Genomic DNA, 18640 nt, shown 5'->3' on the forward strand with positions numbered 1-18640 from the left:
TTCCACTGTTTGGGCTTTAATCCTGTGGGGGCATCAAATTCCTATCATCGCAAAATCAGTTTCAGGGGAAAGAGAGCTTGCTTTCTAGGTTTGAGATCTGTTGATATAACTGGTTTAATGTAAATCTTGTGCCCTCCCTGAACCAGCCCTGTGGTTGAGCAGTGGAAAATCCTAAGTAGCTAAGCAGAAGTTATGTATTTCATTTGTGGGGGCGGATTCAGCCTCAACAGATCCAAATAGTAGGAGACTAGTGGCATCATTATCGTAAGAAGTGGAAATGGATGCTAGGTCGAAACCAATGAATAATCACGAGGTCTTATTTTTCTAGACCCTGCTTTACAACCAAAGTGTGAGGAAAACAGTCATCCTTGATTGTTTTGACAAATGGTACTGTGCATTCTCTTTGCCTGGTTAGGATGAGTTGAGTTTAGTGTTTCCTTTGAGGATCGTGGAAGTGACTTGACCTTTGTAAGAATAAAAGTAACACCACTGACATCAGCTCAAATGAAACTAGTTCTCCATAGTCAAGTGAAAAGTTGCTGAACAGTGCCTATTCTAAAAGCAGATTACAATGAAAGATGACACGCAGAAGAATTAAAGTAGCTGTTAATTTTAGATTCTTGCTAGTTTTAGTTACAAGAAAGAATTTAATTAACTTCAGTTTAGGTAGATAGCAGAAGAGAACATCTGCTTTCTTGATCTAGAGGGAGTTAAAATCAGTTTTGAGCCATTAAAATAGAAGGGTTGGGAATCCTGATTGAACTTTATAGCAGATGAACAAGTATAGGAATATAACTTTCCTAAAGCTACATACATGACTAGCTCGAGTTTTTTTGGACTGGTTTAATGGCAGGATAGGTTTATTATTAATTGAGTGAAACCCTAAACATGTTCAACGTCATATATAAGTACCACATCATTTAAAATTATGAGTAACTTTCTTAGAAAAAGATTCGAGGAAATCAAGTTTGATAACTTGGATGACCACGTATATTTACTCACTGAAGTGAACTTTTAATCAGTTTGTTTTAAATGACAATGCAGTTGGGATCCAAGGAAATGAATCTCATTTACCACTCCCATTATCCAACTAATTGAAGTCAAATGAGTCAGACTTAAGCACTGCCTTTGGTGCTCTGATGTGTATAGTTTTCTGGTTTGATTTCTAATCCAAAGAATTCATTGATGTGGCAATTTGGTATGCTGAGAGCTCAGCCAGCTAACAGAAAAATGGTACACAATGTATAAGAGACTCCTCTGAAATCCAGTTCAATGAAAGATAGTGTTTAGGGCTTCCTGAATGAATTACAGCCTGGTAAGATACTGCTATAAAAGCGGCGAAACCATTAGCATAGACAGTAGAGATGCTCGGCTGGAATGCTTTTATATGCCAATTTAATGTTTGTGATTATGCTGCACAGATTCAGTCCTTCATAAACCCATTTCTATGGCAACAGAGAAATGTTGAAAGCCCATGGCATATAACTAAGACTTTTGTGAAAATTCTGACTAATCTAAAGGAATACGTTATCTTCTTTTAATGCACAAATTTTGAGAAATTGAAAATTACTGAATAACACATGAAGCAGAAGATCTGACATCTTATAGTTAAGCCTGCTGAAAGCCTTATTTGATAGCTTATTAAATGCAGCTGGTATATTTAAAAGTAAGACTAGAGGGGGAAAAAAGAGTTGAGTCTGTAAAATGCTTTCGTCCAAATAAGCCTTTAACACCTTGGTGATAGTAAGAAAATTCAGCCAATCTTCCTGCAGCAGTTTACTTTTAGGATTCATTTTCAGTTTTTGAATGGGATATTGTGAGATGCAGCACAGAGATTTCAATAACAAATAAATAAACAGAAGATAACCCATGGAAACTTTTAATAATCTGATAGCCTTGTAAATGCTTTCTTCAGAAATCAACTTTGGGGACTTTGACATTTATTTTCTTATAACAAGGGTGAATCGATTATTGAATGGTTGAAAGCACACAATGCATATTGATCTGTTCATGCGTAGCCACTTTCTCCCAGCAGGCACCTTGCTGCCTGCAACATATTTTTAAATAGGATTACTACTCATTAAATTACAATGACCTGAAGCAATGGTCAATGAAAATGAAATTGCCTCGGTTCATCATGGTTTGGAGCATTGCCATGGACATTCAGTGGCTTGCTTTCCCTGGTGGAAGTCGACCTGAAGAATGTACATAGATGACTGCTTCAATGTCTAGAATTTAGCTAAGCAAACCCCAAATTTTGTGCCTATGACCAAGACTGAAATATGATCAAAGCATTATATCATAATGACAACTAGTTTTAAGGAATCTTTATTAAGCAATATATATTTTTAATCAGATATCTGATATTTTGTATAGCAGTTTACCAGCTACTGATGCAAGAGATTAGAGTTTAATTTTAGTCAATATCAGAATGCTGATGAATACAAAAACCTGTTTTCTTGCTGTGAAAATAAAGCATGTTTTGTAATCTGTACTATACAAGGCACTCTTTTGAAAAACAAAGTAATTGTCCTCCCTGATTTTATAAGCTAAGAGGAATTTTTTCCTTTTTTTTTTTTTTTTATGGCAGAGAAAGCATATAGGCAATCACTTTAAAACAGTGTCCCAAGATATTAATGGAGGCATCTAGATTAGATGATCATAAGAGGGTAGGAAGAGGTATAATGCGGACGTAGTAACATTTTTCCAAGGGTTATGTATTATTCACATAGTAATTCTTTTTTTTTTTATTTTTTTTTTAAAGATTTTATTTATTTTTTTGACAGAGAGAGACACAGTCAGAGAGGGAACACAAGCAGGGGGAGTGGGAGAGGGAGAAGCAGGCTTCCCACGGAGCAAGGAGCCCGATGCGGAACTCGATCCCAGGACCCCGGGATCATGACCTGAGCCGAAGGCAGACACTTAACCGACTGAGCCACTCAGGCGCCCCTCACATAGTAATTCTTGACCATCAGGGATAAAAGGCCTTAAGTGTCTTGTTACTCTTTTCCTGCTTATATTTTATTATTCTATGACTTAACCTATATTTACACATTATAATCTGTCTAATAATTTCCACCTTCTTAATTCATTTGCTGATATATGAGGACTTGGTATTCGTATATGTTTCATATCTTTCTCTGAGAGATACAGGGCCTAGGTTATGATAAAAATTTGGGGGTCCAAAGCCCTCATTCAGGTATCTTATAACTCTCTGTCTACTAGGACTTCCCATTGTATACCTTTATGCATTGGGAATTTGTTATTGGTAGATCATGTAATCTCTTCATTTCCTCTGAGAAATTGGGGCCAAGTTCAAAAAGCTCTTCTGATAAAGTGTCAGGACCATAAGGTCAGTCACAAAGTGTGAATTTTCTTTTCTTTTCCCCTTTCTTTACTTTTTTCTTTTCTCTTCATTTCTTTCTTTCCTTTCTTTTCTTATCACATGTAATATAGCTAGTTAAACTTACAGAAGCACATTTAGTTCCACATCTTCTGTCTCTCTAAAGTTCATGTTATTGCCACGTTATCTTCATTCTGGTGTGACTCTGACTTCTATGTCTACTTGAACTATTGTAACTCTTTGGAAACTCAGAGACTTCACTATTGAGTTAAGGCCCTCGGGCTCTGGGCTGGGGTAGCTATGAGCTTAGAGTTCCTTGATGGCACATTAGTGACCTTACTATCCAGGCGTGGTCTTAGTGTTTACATGTTGTCTCTGTATCCATACTATTTCTTTACATTCAGAGTGAGCTTCACTTTTTTCTGGGGTATCCATAATAGGACCTTTAGCACCCCACTGACTGTCCTATACAAAGTGACACCCTCTCTCCACTCCAGCATTCCCTGTTGTGTTACTCTGTTTTGCTTTCCTCTATAGCACTTCTCATCTGACATACTATACATCTAATTATATATTTATTTATTGTTGGTTTCCTTCCATCTGAGCCCCTTTAGGGCAGAGACTTTGTTTACTGTGGTTTCTCCTGTTCCTAGATATAAATGCTAAGTAAATATTAGTTGAGTGATTGATTATATGCATGAAGGGCTGAGTTTTGAGGGTTAAGAGCCTAATCGCAGTCTCATCTCTGCTATTAGGAACAATTCATTGACAATGAGATTCATGGGTCTTTGAGGAGGATATAAAACTGAGAGATCAAATTGCATTCCTGATATTTATAAAAATGTTATAATTACTTTAGCTTAACAGTTTCATGTTTTACTGATTGGCACCTTCTGATTATTTAGATCCGCATAAATTGATATTATCTGTGTTGCAAAGAAACAAGAAAAAGTGGAAGGTTAAAAACTGATTTCTATCTAAGAATGATGTTGCCCTTTTGGAGAATAATATTAGGTAATATAGGTAAGAAGTTTCTGTGTAATAGCTTTTGCTTTATTTCTGGTGCTGAATTAAGCTATTCACTTTTATTGTTCAAAAGTGTAACTACTGTTTGAATGCAAATATAAATGGATTATGACCTTGATAATGTAATGTTTGGAAAACTTAACAGTTCTTTCACCATAAATCCCAGGAGAAACTAGCTCCTCGTGGTGGGTTCTGTGCAACCTTTCTGTTGTGGAAATAAATAACATGACCACTTATGAGAAAGAACTATCACCATAAAAGAGAGATCATTGCTCAATCAGGGTGAATTTAAGGATGGAAATTTAAAATGCAATAAAAAATGTCAGCTGTTTAGGAATAATTGGTCAAATGGAACATTCAGCCTCACTTGAATGATTTTAGATTATGAGTCATGACTTCATCTCAAAAGTTAAGTATTGCAAACCCCTGTGAATTTTAAAGTCTAGTAAATAAACCAAAAAAAAAAAAAAAAGGAAAACTAAGCTGGTTGGAGTATAAAAAGATGTTAACAAATGAAAGTTCGCTTGAGGATATGAGCAGATGTGAAGTTCCGGAAAATATCTAGAATTGATGATCTTTTCTTTATGCTGTTCATCATTTCCTTCTAGAAATTGTGCTGCTTCCCTTCTTGGAATTCTTCTCTCCCTGATTTTATTATCCAAATCTTACCCATAACGAGGGCTTCCTTCTCCAGGAAACCTACCCTGTCATAATTTACGCTGAGGAATCTCTTCTTTTATAAAATCTGGGAGACTTTATATTTATATATAATATTTCTAAACTTTAGTTCTTTGATTCTTCAATAGGATTTTCAGTAACCAGGGGGCAAGGACCACAGTGGTTTTGCTTCCTCATCCTTTTTCTCCTTCTCCTCTTTCTTCTCTTTTTTATTTCATTTGACTGCTGGCCCATTGATAGAGTTGAATGTGTTTTCTATTTCAAGGTGCTTGATACAGTTTGGGGAACGTGTAGTACAGTTGAAGGGTTTGGAGTCACACAGGTGTGGCATTTAATTAATACTCTGCCAAAGATCTAGTAGGTTCTTTGACCTTTGGCTAGTTTCTTCCCTTTATTTTTAAGTGACCACTTTAAAATGATATACCTGTTAATGTCATTGTGAAATTAAACTCGATAATGTATGGAACCTGTTTGACATACAGAATGTACTCGATCATGTCCTATCTCTTCTCATCTTTATTTTCCTCATTTGACTTTGTGTTGATCCTAATTTTTTGTTTGAGTCATGAAAACTTGTATGGCAATTCTAAATGAAGATACTCTGCCTGATCACTGTGGTGCTACCTAGAGGTGCTTGGTAAAGTGGAAGATAGAAAGAATTATTTAGTCAAGTAAATGATCATTTTGGGGGTATAAATATTGTTCTTTCATTTCAGTTTTCTGACTTTTCTTCCTCTCTTCCTCCTTCCCTTCCTTCCTGCCTGCTTTTTTCCCCCAAAAGCTTAACACCTATATCCAGAGATAAAAAGCAATTTTTAAAAAAAAATTTTTTAAATTTATTTATTTGACAGAGAGAGACACAGTGAAAGAGGGAACACAAGCAGGGGGAGAGGGAGAGGGAGAAGCAGGCTCCCTGCAGAGCAGGTAGCCCGATGCGGGGCTCGATCCCAGGACCCCGGGATCATGACCTGAGCCGAAGGCAGACCCTTAACGACTGAGCCACCCAGGCGCCCCAATAAAAAGCAATTTAAAAACTTTAATATAGTGGCTTATAAAGTGGGTATAGGAATATAATTCATTTTATAACAGCTCAGGAAAAAAATGGTATTTCATTACTTCAATCCTTCCTTAGTTTGACAAACAGAAGCAGTATACACATAATACATTCTTTCCATTGATGAAGATATTCTCCAGAAGCTCACAATTGTGAATTTGAAACTATACATGACTCTGATTAGGCACATCTTGCTATCATTTCAAATTCTTATCTAATTCCGGTGGTTAAACTTGACATTTCTTTCCTACATTTCCCACAGGTGATTTACATTTCATATGATATATAAAATTAACATCAGTTTTCCTAAACTTAATCTAATTTTATTTCTTGTCCACATTTCTTTTTACTCAGGTCCATTTGTCTAGCTTTTCTGTCCTTACTGAAATTTGCAACACCATCTAATTTATCATGAACTGAACATTTCATTTCCTAATCGTTCTTCCAAACCATTACCGATCATGTTAAATGAGACAGATTCATTTTCTGTCCACTCATCAATTCCTTAGTGGGCTCTATTTTCATTATTATTTACCTTTACTTTTAGCCCTTAAAATAGTTTTTATTCTCTATTATAATATTTTTATGGAGGCCATTTAAAATTTTTGAATAAAATTTTATGATACACAAAATGTTACCAGAACTGGAATTTGTTATGTCTCTGGTACTTCATTTACTCTCTCTCACTTTATATATATTTATATGTATATTTTTTAACTAAAATTAAAATGTGAAGAAATTGCACTTTTCTCTTACGATGAACCAGTGTTGTTTCTTTGTACTTTTATTTCTTAGTATCTTTTCAATTTTTATCTTGCTTTTTATTTGCTCATTCCAGAATGGAAAAGCTTTGTGCACTAGAAAATATGGACAGGATTAGGCTGTTTATTTGCTTTATTTCACTTTTGAGCAATATGTTTAGTAACATCTTTCTTGAGAAAAATTTATTTAGTTGATTTTTATAATAACTACTCTGGCATAAGAGAGAAATCTCTATACTTTTGGGACCCTAAAATAACCTTGTATAATTTAGAAACAGTATTTCTAATTACTGAGCTTTTTGTAACTTTGATGATAATATTTATTTCTAAACTTTTCCCATATTCATATAAATAGATCTGTACTTACTATTGATCTTGTGACCTAATTTTTCTCTCTGGGCCATTTTTTTTTTCTTTTTGTCTGAGAAAAAAGATGCATTTTCAAAATACCTAAGGATCAGATTAAATTTAAAAAAATATTTCCAGCATTAAAGTTTTAGTTGCATCTACAGTCATTTTTTTTTTTTTTTACTAACCATTTGAAATAATTTTGCCTAAAGCAGCTCCTTTTTATTACTTTCTTACTGGCACTTAAAAAAAAATATACGTGTTGCCATCTAAAACTGGCATCCCTTCCTCAACCTTAATGTATTCACTAAGGAGTGGTTGTAAAATTTTAACTTAAAGTACTTTGGGGTTGTTTCCCATTCCAACAAGCTCTACTGGAAAAGAAAATATCTGGGAGGGGAGCATACCTAGGAATGATTTAAATATAAATATGGTAACTAATGTTAGTCTCACTCTATGAATATATTTATCATTTTAATTGCTGCATAGGGATTCTAATTATTATTTGTCCTTGCCATTATTAATAATTTTTTTCATTTGGCTTCTTTTGATACCAATTTAAAGAAATGTTTTCTAAGAAGTAAGGCTCTTGTAGGATATTGTGATCTTTAATAATACAAACAACTATTCAGACAGATTTATAATCAGAGATTACTTTCAATTTCTGAATTCCTTGATGTAAATTGGCACTTGACTATATATTTAAGTTTTTTAAAAAATTTGGGTATAGTTGACACACAATGTTACATTAGTTTCAGGTGTACAACATAGTGAATACTCGACTATATTTAATAAAGCTTCTAATTTTACTGCTCCAGGCTAGTCTTATTCAAAATTTAAAATTAAACCTACTTTTCTTTAAGGCTCCTAACCTCTATTTAAATCATTTCTTTTGAATGTTTAACAACTTAGTAACCAGGTACTAGGGGTGTTTATTTCTTGTATCCAGTAGATCTGGCAAAGACTCAAGATGGTTCCAAAAGTTTCAGCAAGAATAAAACTTTCCTGTGTTACATTTCTTTGATTCCCTGAGCCTAGCTATAATAGATTGTGTTAAATTATATGGTCTAATTTATGTTAATGTGTAAACTAGCCAATATGTTGTAAACTAGCCAATATGTTGCAAACTTCTCCCCAAATAGTTTCTCCTCTATCTTATCAACAGAGAGAATTTCAGAAAGTGCAATTTAACAGAAGAGGTAAATTTTGCCATCTTGATATATATTGCATCTCCCACATCATAAGGCTTTTTTATCTGCCTATTTTTCCCACAAGTAAAATCAGTTCTGTTGAGGAGACTTCAGTGTTAGGGCCTCATCTGGGTTAACTGAACCTGATCATGTTTATCTCATGAGATTTTAATTGGTTTGATACAAGTATGATGCATTATGCATTCAGCCCCAAATTAGTGATAATCTATCTATGTAGTACAGTATCGTTATTGATTGCATTTATCACATTTTAATATACTAGCAATGTAATATTTCTAAAATTTTAAAATTTAACATTTTTGAATAGGTAATCATTTACATGGCTTAAACATTCAAAAACTGTAAAATGATAGTAAAAATTTCCCTAAAACCAATGTTTTTCAACCACCTGATTTTTCTTCATATAGACAACCACAGGTATCCTTTCATTTATATCCTTCTGAAAATATTGTATGTATATGTAAGAAAGTACATAAATTCACACACATCCTTATTTATCTTTTTTAAACCAAATGGTTGAATATTATACTCATACATATCAGATATCATTATTTCATATTAGTACATAAAGATGTAGGTTATCCTTTTACTATGGATGCAATATATAGATGTACCACGGTTTATTTAACTAGACCCCTATTAATGGATATTTAGTTTTTTCCCAAACTCACTCTAGTTTAAACAATCCTACATTGAATAACCCTGTACATAAGTTATTTGTACCCATCTGAGTTGAATTATATTTGAATTAGTTGAATTAATAATATTTGATCCTGATTTAATAATATTTGGTGCCTTGCCTTAGTTTATGGAAGTTTAACTTCCCTTTTATTGAGTTAAATTTATAAGCATTTCCAATTAAAACATTTTGTCACTGAAAATAGAAGGATGTTATACCTTTTTTAAAAATTACCTTTTAAAGAATGAAGTATGAAATGGTTGATTTAATTAAATTTAAGAAAAAGGACAACACATTCAGTGTTGGATCTGACTTATTCAACTAGTATAGCATGAAAATATTAGAAGTAAAAGGATTTCTAGGATGCTTTTCTGTAGTAAGCCAAAGAATCAATGAAGGGGGATAAAACTGCTTTTCTTCTTATTTCTAAAGCCAATTACAGCATGAATTTGAATCTGGATATGGCAAAGTTTTTGGTTTTCTTGCTTCCCAGACTTGGTGTTTACTATGAGAAAGAAAAGCAGGCACTCATTTGAGGCTGATTACATTTTGGATACAGGGACAAAATCATAACATCTCTCTTCCTATAATCACATTTTCACCTCCTCATGCAGTGCACACCTGTGCCTTGTTGGCAGTTGTACTCAATGGGAAGTCACACATCACATAGCTCCAATAAGGGAGGAAATTAGTTTCTTGCAATATGTGTCTTTTCAGATGACACTGGGTGTTTCTTACTGAAGACCTGCAAACTAAATAAATAAAAACTCAGAAGAGAAAGTTTGAACAGAATTCAGTGCAAAGAGCTTCTGGCATGATGGGTACAGATCTCCACGCCATGGGTAATGGAATCATAATGACTTTAGTAAATGCTCATGCCTCAGTTTATTTAAAATTTAATAGCAATCCAAGGAAGAAAGTGTTAGTATAAAATTATGTATACTAACTCTGCACTTTGCATGAATTTTCAGGCTGGCTCAGCTGAACAATTAAGATGTGGCAGTGCATTCATTTGCCATATGAGTTCAACATTGTCTTCCCCTACCCCACCCCCTGCCCAGCCCTCACTGGAAATATTTTGCAGCTGTGTGACTTTCACATTGTAAGACTCTGTCTGAATTTCTCTTGTGAAGCCAAGATAGTTCTTGGAACTTTTACTTTGCTAGATCGTTTTCAGCTTGCCAATTATTTAATCTTCTTTTCATTTTTGTCTTATTGCTATTAGCTACTTTCAAGCTATCTTTGCTATCTATGACTTTGTTTTACATATTTTACAATCTGGACTATCACATGCTTGGATGTGTTTTGCTACCTCCTTAATACAATTAATGTCTGTATATAAAGGGAAATTACTGCATTTATGTATTTAATTTGTCAAGTTGGATTACTCAACAAGCATATTAGATATATGATTAGGGCAAAAACAGAGTGGGAAAATCATTCAAAATTTTATTTGAAGTCATATGTTTATTTCACAATAAACACAAAAGTAGTCATAATTAGAAAAAAAATCAGGATTTTGATGGAATTATTTATTCTTATTTTGTGACTTAGTGTTGTTTTATTTGGAATTATATCCAGGAGACCATGAAGTCTCTTGAGATCCTTAGGATCTTTAATAATTTTAATCTGATCCTACTCATGCATTCTCCCAACAATTATTTTGTCTTCTTCCCAAGTTCCCAGATATTAGAAAAGAGAAAATCTATTTTTCTTTTCATTTGTCTACCTCATTCTTTTTATGGGCAGGTTATTGTGTCTACAGAGCAAAAATGTTCATAGTTCTAAAAGCTTGATCTATTTTAGGGGTTGGCAATGATGGCACATGAGCCAAATCCAGTTTGCCACCATGTCTGTATGGCCTACCTGCTAAGCAGGGTTTTACACCTTTTAATGGTAGGAAGAAAATGAAAAGATGAATAGTATTTCGTGATAACTTAAAATTATATGGAATTGGGAGACCTTTACTTCCAGGAAGAAGGAGTACTCCTCCTGCTAAGTATATCTAAAAACATTACATATGAAACAAACAAAAAGACCCTGAAAAATAGAGAGGAAAAGACAAACAAATTAGGGTCCTCAGGACCCAAACAATAACACTGTGATGTTGTGATGAGTTTCTTTATTTTTCTTTTTGGCTCATGTAGCCTACACTTGGAGCTGAAAGAACCAGAAGCCTGGAAATGTCATTGGTCACACAATAACAAAAGCTTCATCTTTCTAGCCAAACACTAGGAAAGGGACAGCCTAGGAAGAAAATTTTCTGACAATAGCTGCTATACTTCAGCCAAACACCACATAAAGATTAGTCCAACTCCCAACTTTTCTGGCAAAGGCTGAGTATGAAACCCTTGCAAGGCTGTAATGAGGCATCCCAACCTCAATGGTTTTTCTACCAGGGTCCATGTGGTGGTTCCCTACTTCCATCTCCCTAGCATCTGTGGAAACAATGTGGGGAGCCTAGACTCTTATCTAGTAGTAATGAGATGCGTCTCCTCCTTCCCACTGTGGTGGTGTCAGAGGAAGCTTAGTGATGATTCAGGATTTTCACCAGTACCCAGTTGTAATGAGTCCACCCCTTACCAACCCATGGTGTCAGTGGAGGCACTCCTGTTCCTCCCAGCCATGATAGTATTAGTGGAGGCCTAGAGGGGATCTAGAACTCCCACCCTGCCAGCAGTATCAAGGAGGCCTTTCTGCCCTTGAGAGTCCGTGGATGTCAGGTGGAGAACTTGGATTTCTACCCTCACTTTGAAGTAATGAGATGGTAAAACTCCACATTTTTCCTTTGGAGCAGTGTCTAAAAATAGAGGATTTAAAGAATATCTAGAATCTCATAGGATAATACTGAAAATGTCCTATTTCCATTTGAAAATCTCAATTTGAATGAAAAAAATCAGTATCAATATCAATATGACAAAACCTTAGAATATCTGACAAAGATTTTAAAGCAGTCGTCATAAAAACGCTTTGATGAGCAGTTACACAGTTGAAATAAATGAAAAAAACAGAAAGTCTTAACAATGAAATAGGAATTCTCATCAAAGAAATAGAAGATATAAAGAAGAACTAAATGATAATTTTAGGATTAAAAAGTACAATAACTGACATAAAAACTCAATGGGAGGACTCAACATCAGAATAGAAAGATCAGACGAAAGTCAGTGAACTTGAAGATAGAACAATAAAATTTACCCACTCTGAACAACAAAGGTAAAATTGCTTGAAAAAATAAATAAAGCTTAAGGACATGTAGGACTGTAACAAAAGATCTAAGACATCACTGGACTCTCCAGAGGAGAGGAGAAAGAGGGTGGGTCTAAAAAAGTATTCAAAGAAATAATGGCTAAAATCTTCCTAAATATGTTAAAAGTCAGCAAGTTGTTGTTCAAGCCCAGAACCCAGGGAAATCCACACTGACACATTATAGTCAAACTTCTGAAAATTAAAGGCAAAAAAACCCCCAAAAAACAAAAAACAAAAAACAAAACTCTTAAAAGCCATGGGAGAGAAATGAGTGTTTATTAATAGGGACAAACAATTCAAATGGCAGTGTGTTTTTCATCAGAAACCATGGAAGCCAGAAGAAAATAGTACACATTTTCTAAATCCTAAAAGGAATGGGGTATTAACATAGAATTCTTTATCTGGTGAAAATATCCTTCAGAAATTGTAAGGAAATCAAGACATTGGTAGATGAAAGAAAATTAGCATAATTTTTCACCAGCAGATTTACTCTAAAAGAATGACTGAAGAAAACTCTCTAAACAGAAAAGAAATGATAAAAGAAGGATCTTGGAATATCAGGAAGAAATAAACAACATAAGATCAAAAATATGGGTGAGTACTATAAAATTTTCTTCTCCTCTTGAGGTTTCTAAAGTATGCTTGATGGTTAAAGCTAAAATTATAGTACTGTCTGATATGGTTTTACAAATATGTATAGGGAATATTTAATCTAATTACATTACAATATAGGCAATTTTATCTATAAATTATAAATTATATTATAATTGGTAAAATGTTAACACCAGTAGACTGTAATGAGTTACTTATATATAATGTAATACATAGCACTACTACTACATAAGCAATGCAAAGAGCATCCTGAAAAACTGTTGGAAAATCAAAATAGAATTCTAAAAGAATGTTCAAGTAACCCATAGTAAAACAGGAAAAAGAAAAAATGAACAGAAACCAAAAAATAAAATGGCAGACATAAGCCATAGCATATCAATAATTACACTGAATGTAAATGGTCTAAATATATCAGTTAAAAGGCAGATTGCATAGTGGATTAAAACACACACACACACACACAAACTTGACCTTGCTTGTATGTTTTCTATAAAATCTCACATTAAATGTAACAAAACAGTTAGGTTGGTATTTATAGATCATGTGACTATTAGTATATGAATAGCATATATAATCCTAAATATGTATGCACCAAACAACAGAGCTACAAAGTATGTGAAGCAAAAACTGATTGAACATGAGGAAGAAATAGACAAATACATAATGATAGTTGCAGACTTCGACACACTTATTTAATTTCCTAAAATGTCCATAACAAAGAGGGTGAGACTAAAAAAGTATTCAAAGAAATAACAGCTAAAATCCTCCTAAATATGTTAAAAGTCAGCACGTTGTTTTTTGAGCCCAGAACCCAGAGTCATCATAAAAATGGTAGCTTAAAACAATAGAAACTTACTCTCTTTGAATTCTGGAAGCCAGAAGCCTCAAATCAAGGTGTTGGCATTTTTTTTTTTTTTCTGGATGTTCTAAGGAGAATCTGTTTCATACCTCTCTTCTAGCTTCTGGTAGTTGCCCAAAATTCTTGGCATTACAGACACCAATTCAATTTCTGTTTCCATATTCCCATGATCCTCTAGTGTGTGTCTCTGTGTCTCATATCAATCGCTCCCTTTCTCTATTAAGGACCCTTGTTGTTGAATTTAGGGCACATCCTCTCTTCAGTATGATCTCATCCCAAGATCCTTAACTTAATTACACCTGCAAAGAGCCCCTTTTACAAAATAAGGTCACCCTCACAACTTCTGAGGGAAAATGTCTTTTCTGAGGCCACAAATTAATCTATTACAACTCCTATATCAGCAACTGACAGAGAAAATAGACAGGAAATTGGCAAGGATAAAATGATAACACTGCTAGCAACCAGTAAGATATAATCAACATTTATAGAACATTATACCAAACAGAAGAGTACACATTCTTTTTAAGTGTCCGCAGAACATATACCAAGATAGATCACTTTCTGGGTATAAAACAAACCTCAAAAAATTTAGAAGGATTGAAATCATACAGAATTTGTTCTTTTATCACTACAAAACTAAACTAGACATAAATAACAGAAAGAAAACAGGAAAATCTCCAAACACTTGGAAACACAGAGTTCTAAACAACACATTTCTAGATAATTTATGGGTCAGGAGAAAGACTCAAGAGAAATGACAAAAGGAAACATTTAATTAAATGAATATTAAAATAAAACAAATTTGTGGGACACAGGTAAAGCAGTTTTGGGAAGGACATTTATAACACTGTTTAAATTAAATAAGCAGAAATGTCTCAAATGAGTAATCTAAGACCCTATGTAAAGAGCCTATTATATAAGAAGACCATAATTAAACCCAAAGGAAGAAGAAGAAAGGAAATAATAAAGATAAGAGCAGAAATCAAGGAAATTGAAAGCAGAAAAACAATGGAGAAGATCAATGAAACCAAAACTGGCTCTTAGGAAAAAATAAAATCGACAGACCTCTAGCAATATTGACAAAAGAAAGAGAGAAAAGACAAAATATTATCACTACCAAGAATGAAATGGGACCTGTCACTACAGACACTTCAAATATCAAGAAGGTCATGCAGGACTAATACAATTATATACACATGTATTTGACAACTTAAATGATTTCTGAATTCCTCAAAAAGTACAAATTTCCACAACTCACCTAATATGAAATGGGACATTTGTATATCCCTATAAATATTAAGGAAACTAAATTTGTAATTTAAAAACTTCTGAAACAACATATCTAAGCCCAGATGCTTTCACTGGAGAATTCTAGTAGAAGTTTAAAGAATTAATGCCATTTCTATACAATCTTCTTCAGAAAATAGAAGAGGGAGAACATTTCCTAATTCAATTTATGAAGCTCTTATTACCTAGATACCAAAACCAAAAGCAGTTAGAAAGATAGAAAAACTATAGAATTATATCCATACCATGCCATACTACTGAGCAGGAAAGAGGTACAAATGTGACGCATGCAACAATTGGGTGACTCTCCAGAAAATTATGCTATATAAAAAGAGCCAATTGCAAAAGGTGTATTATAGCATTCTTGAAATGACAAAATTATAGGATGGGGAATAGATTAATGGTTGCTAGGAATTAAGAATGGGGGTTGGGGGAAAATGAGTGTGGCTATAAAAGGACAACATGAGGGTTCTTTGTGGTGCTGTAGATATTCTGTATCTTGACTATATCAATATCAATATGTTGGTTGTTATATTGTACTATGGTTTTATAAGATGTTACCATTGGGGAAATAGGGTGAAGGGTGTATGGGATCTCTCTGCAGTATTGTTTACAACTTAAGTTAATCTACAATTATCTCAAAATAATCAAAATTATAGAAAATTCAAATTTCAGTGTCCATAATTAATTTTTTATTGGTACTCAATCACATTCATTTTGTCTATATATTGTCTATATGTGCTTTTGTGCTGAAATAGCAGAATTGTTTAATTGTGACAGAGACTTATGACCTATAGAGTCTGAAATATTTACTATCTGTGTTCTTATAGAAAATGTTTGCTGAGCCCTGATCTATTTGATGAACTTCCCTCATCTCTGCTTCAGCAGCTGTCTTTTTTTGCCAGTCTTTAACATTTTCTTGGTGGCTCAGTCCTGCCCCATACTTACCACCTGATATTGTTTTCAGGCTGAGAATGTAATGCCCTTTGGCTCTCTTGATTAGTGCTCTGCTGTTAACTTTACTTCTGGTCTATTCTAGAGCTTACCTTGTATTGTTGGTCTGGAAACTCATCTTTTGCTTTATTTCTGAGGACAAGCCTTTAAATTGTATCCCATTTCTAATAGGTGATTGCTATTTGGCTGCCTCAAGAATATTTGTTTTTGAAACAGGATAGTACCTTGTTTGGATTTCTTCATTCAATAAGTACTTATTAAATTATTGTTATGTCAGACCCTAGAAATTCAGGATCAACAAGGCAGACAGTTTTCACTCTCATGTAACTTAAATTCTTGTGGGATAAACAGACAACATTCAAGTAAGCAAATAAATAAACAAGATAATTTCAGAAAATAAGAAAGTGTTGTGAAGAAAATAAACCAGTGCGTGAAGAAAATAAACCAGCGAGAGGTGGTATGGGCGGCTGGCCTTAACTAGGCAGGTAGTGGTGTTCTGTCTGAGGAGGAAGCTGTTTCACTGTGCCCCTATGGAAATATAGAGCCAGCAAGAGAATATCCTGGGGAATAGCATCACAAACCCTTTTAATAGCAATTACCAAAGGCCTAAAATGCCATTTGCTTGTAAAGCTTAACTTGTTTGAGCAACAGATATGTGGCCATTGTGGCTAGTATGCAGTGGGTGGTATATGAGATGAATTTGAAGAGGTAGCAGAGGCCAGATCAACTGGAGCCTTATAGGCCGTGATGGCAATGAGTTTAGATTTTACCATAAATGAAGAAAAGTCATAGGAAGATTTTAAGTAGAGGAATAACATGAACTGACTTATGTTTTTAAAAGATCATGTTGACTACTTAATGGATCTTGTGATAATCTGGACAAGAGATGATGTCTGCCTATGTATTCTCAAACTGAATTAATTAAAAGTTCACGTTAAGTAAATAAAGGAAGGGGAACATTAGAAGTGGTTAATTATTTCAAAAGTTCTCCATGGGAGCAAGAACATGAATAATGGAGTCTTAGCTCCTTGGTTATTTGATCAGTTGAAGGCTGAGTATCCTGGGAAACTGGAAGAAAAGGAAGGTTCATGTTATCATTAAATATTAAGGGTTACTTCCAGAATAGTCAGGTATGTGATACATCTAGTGTGGTGTAGTGGTAGGGTTCTTCAGAGAAACAGAACATATATACATTATGTATATGTGTATATACATATATATGTATATGTGTGTATGTGCATACATATATACATATGTGTGTGTGTAAGAAAGAGAAAGAGAGGGAGAGAGGGTGCAGGGTTGATTTAAATAATTGGTTTACACAATTGTGGAGGATGGCAAGTTTGAGATCGGTAGGCAAGCAGGGAAGAGCTGATGTTGCAGCTTAAGTCCAAAGGTAAACAGCAGGTAGAATTCCCTCTTCCTCAGGAGTGATCAGTCTTTGTCTTAAGGTCTTCAACTGATTGGATGAAGCCCACTTGTGTTATAGAGAGTAATCTGCTTTACTCACTCTACTGATTTAAGTACTAATCTTAAAAAAATAACTTCACAGCAACATCCAGATGTATTTGTTCAAATATCTGTGTACCATGGCCTAGCCAAGTTGACACATAAAATTAAACATACCTAGAAGCCCCAGTCGCCTAATGGATAAGGCTTTGGCCTCCCAAAATTAAACATACCTAGGGAAGTTGGACTGTAGATACCACAGCCCTGAAGAGACCATGTAGGCCAAAGCATAGGAATCTCAGGAATAATAGGTGGAGTCAGATGCTTAATGACGAGACGGAGACACCTTGACTTTGGGGCTGTACAAGTCTTGTCATAACTATTGTTGAGGTATGACTAGAACCTTGGAAGTAATAATTAAGATTAGATTTATCAGCTGTTTAGAGAGATGAAGGCTTAGAACTGGATTTAAGTTGATTCAAAGAAAATAAAAATATAAACATGACATAGAATGCCAAGGAGGTTGAGAGTAGTTCATAAGTTACATTTTAATTTTATGAGAAAACACCAATTTAAGAATTAAAAAGGCACAGGTAAAACCTCTATTATTTGTGCTGCTAGTATTGGGGTAGGATGTCTCTTTTACTGCTAATTCTAGTCAACTTTGGTTCCTGTTTCCCCTCTGAGACTTGGAGCACTTCAGGAGGCAAAGAATAAGAAAGACCACTATCAGAGTTTTTATGATTAATTTTCAGAGTTCTCATTACAACAAATATACATTAGTCATCTTCTATTTGTAAAACACGGGCTGTATACTCAGGGCAACACAAAGACATAATTTCTGCACTGAAGGAATTAACACTGTAGGTGGAGGTCAATAAGGAGGCAGTGTATATATTGGCCACTTTGGCTTTTGGGTCAGACCAGTAGGGGTTATAATTCCATACTTTAACTACTAGCTGTATGTCCTTGGGCAACTAATATATTCTCTTTGAGACCATTGTAAAATGGTAATAATACAGTGGATTCACATGTTATACTTGAGTTACTTTCTAAAGTAAAAGATAAAATGATAATCCCATCTAATCAATATTCTGCTTGAAAATATCTCATCGCTTATGAAATACTGCATC

General features: G+C 34.3%; 1 long non-coding RNA gene across 1 annotated transcript in view; it reads left to right on the forward strand.

Annotated features, from left to right (window-relative positions):
* Nucleotides 1-4344: 4344 nt before the first annotated feature.
* Nucleotides 4345-18640, forward strand: part of LOC118017064 — a 204937-nt gene continuing 190641 nt past the window's right edge. The window contains exons 1-2 of the long non-coding RNA XR_004681046.1: nt 4345-4366; nt 12828-12940. This is a non-coding gene — a long non-coding RNA (uncharacterized LOC118017064). The remainder of the gene's footprint in view (nt 4367-12827; nt 12941-18640) is intronic.

This window comes from Mirounga leonina, unplaced genomic scaffold (assembly GCF_011800145.1).
Source record: "Mirounga leonina isolate KUSES-001 unplaced genomic scaffold, KU_Mleo_1.0 Mir_168, whole genome shotgun sequence".
Classification (NCBI taxonomy): Eukaryota; Metazoa; Chordata; class Mammalia; order Carnivora; family Phocidae; genus Mirounga; species Mirounga leonina.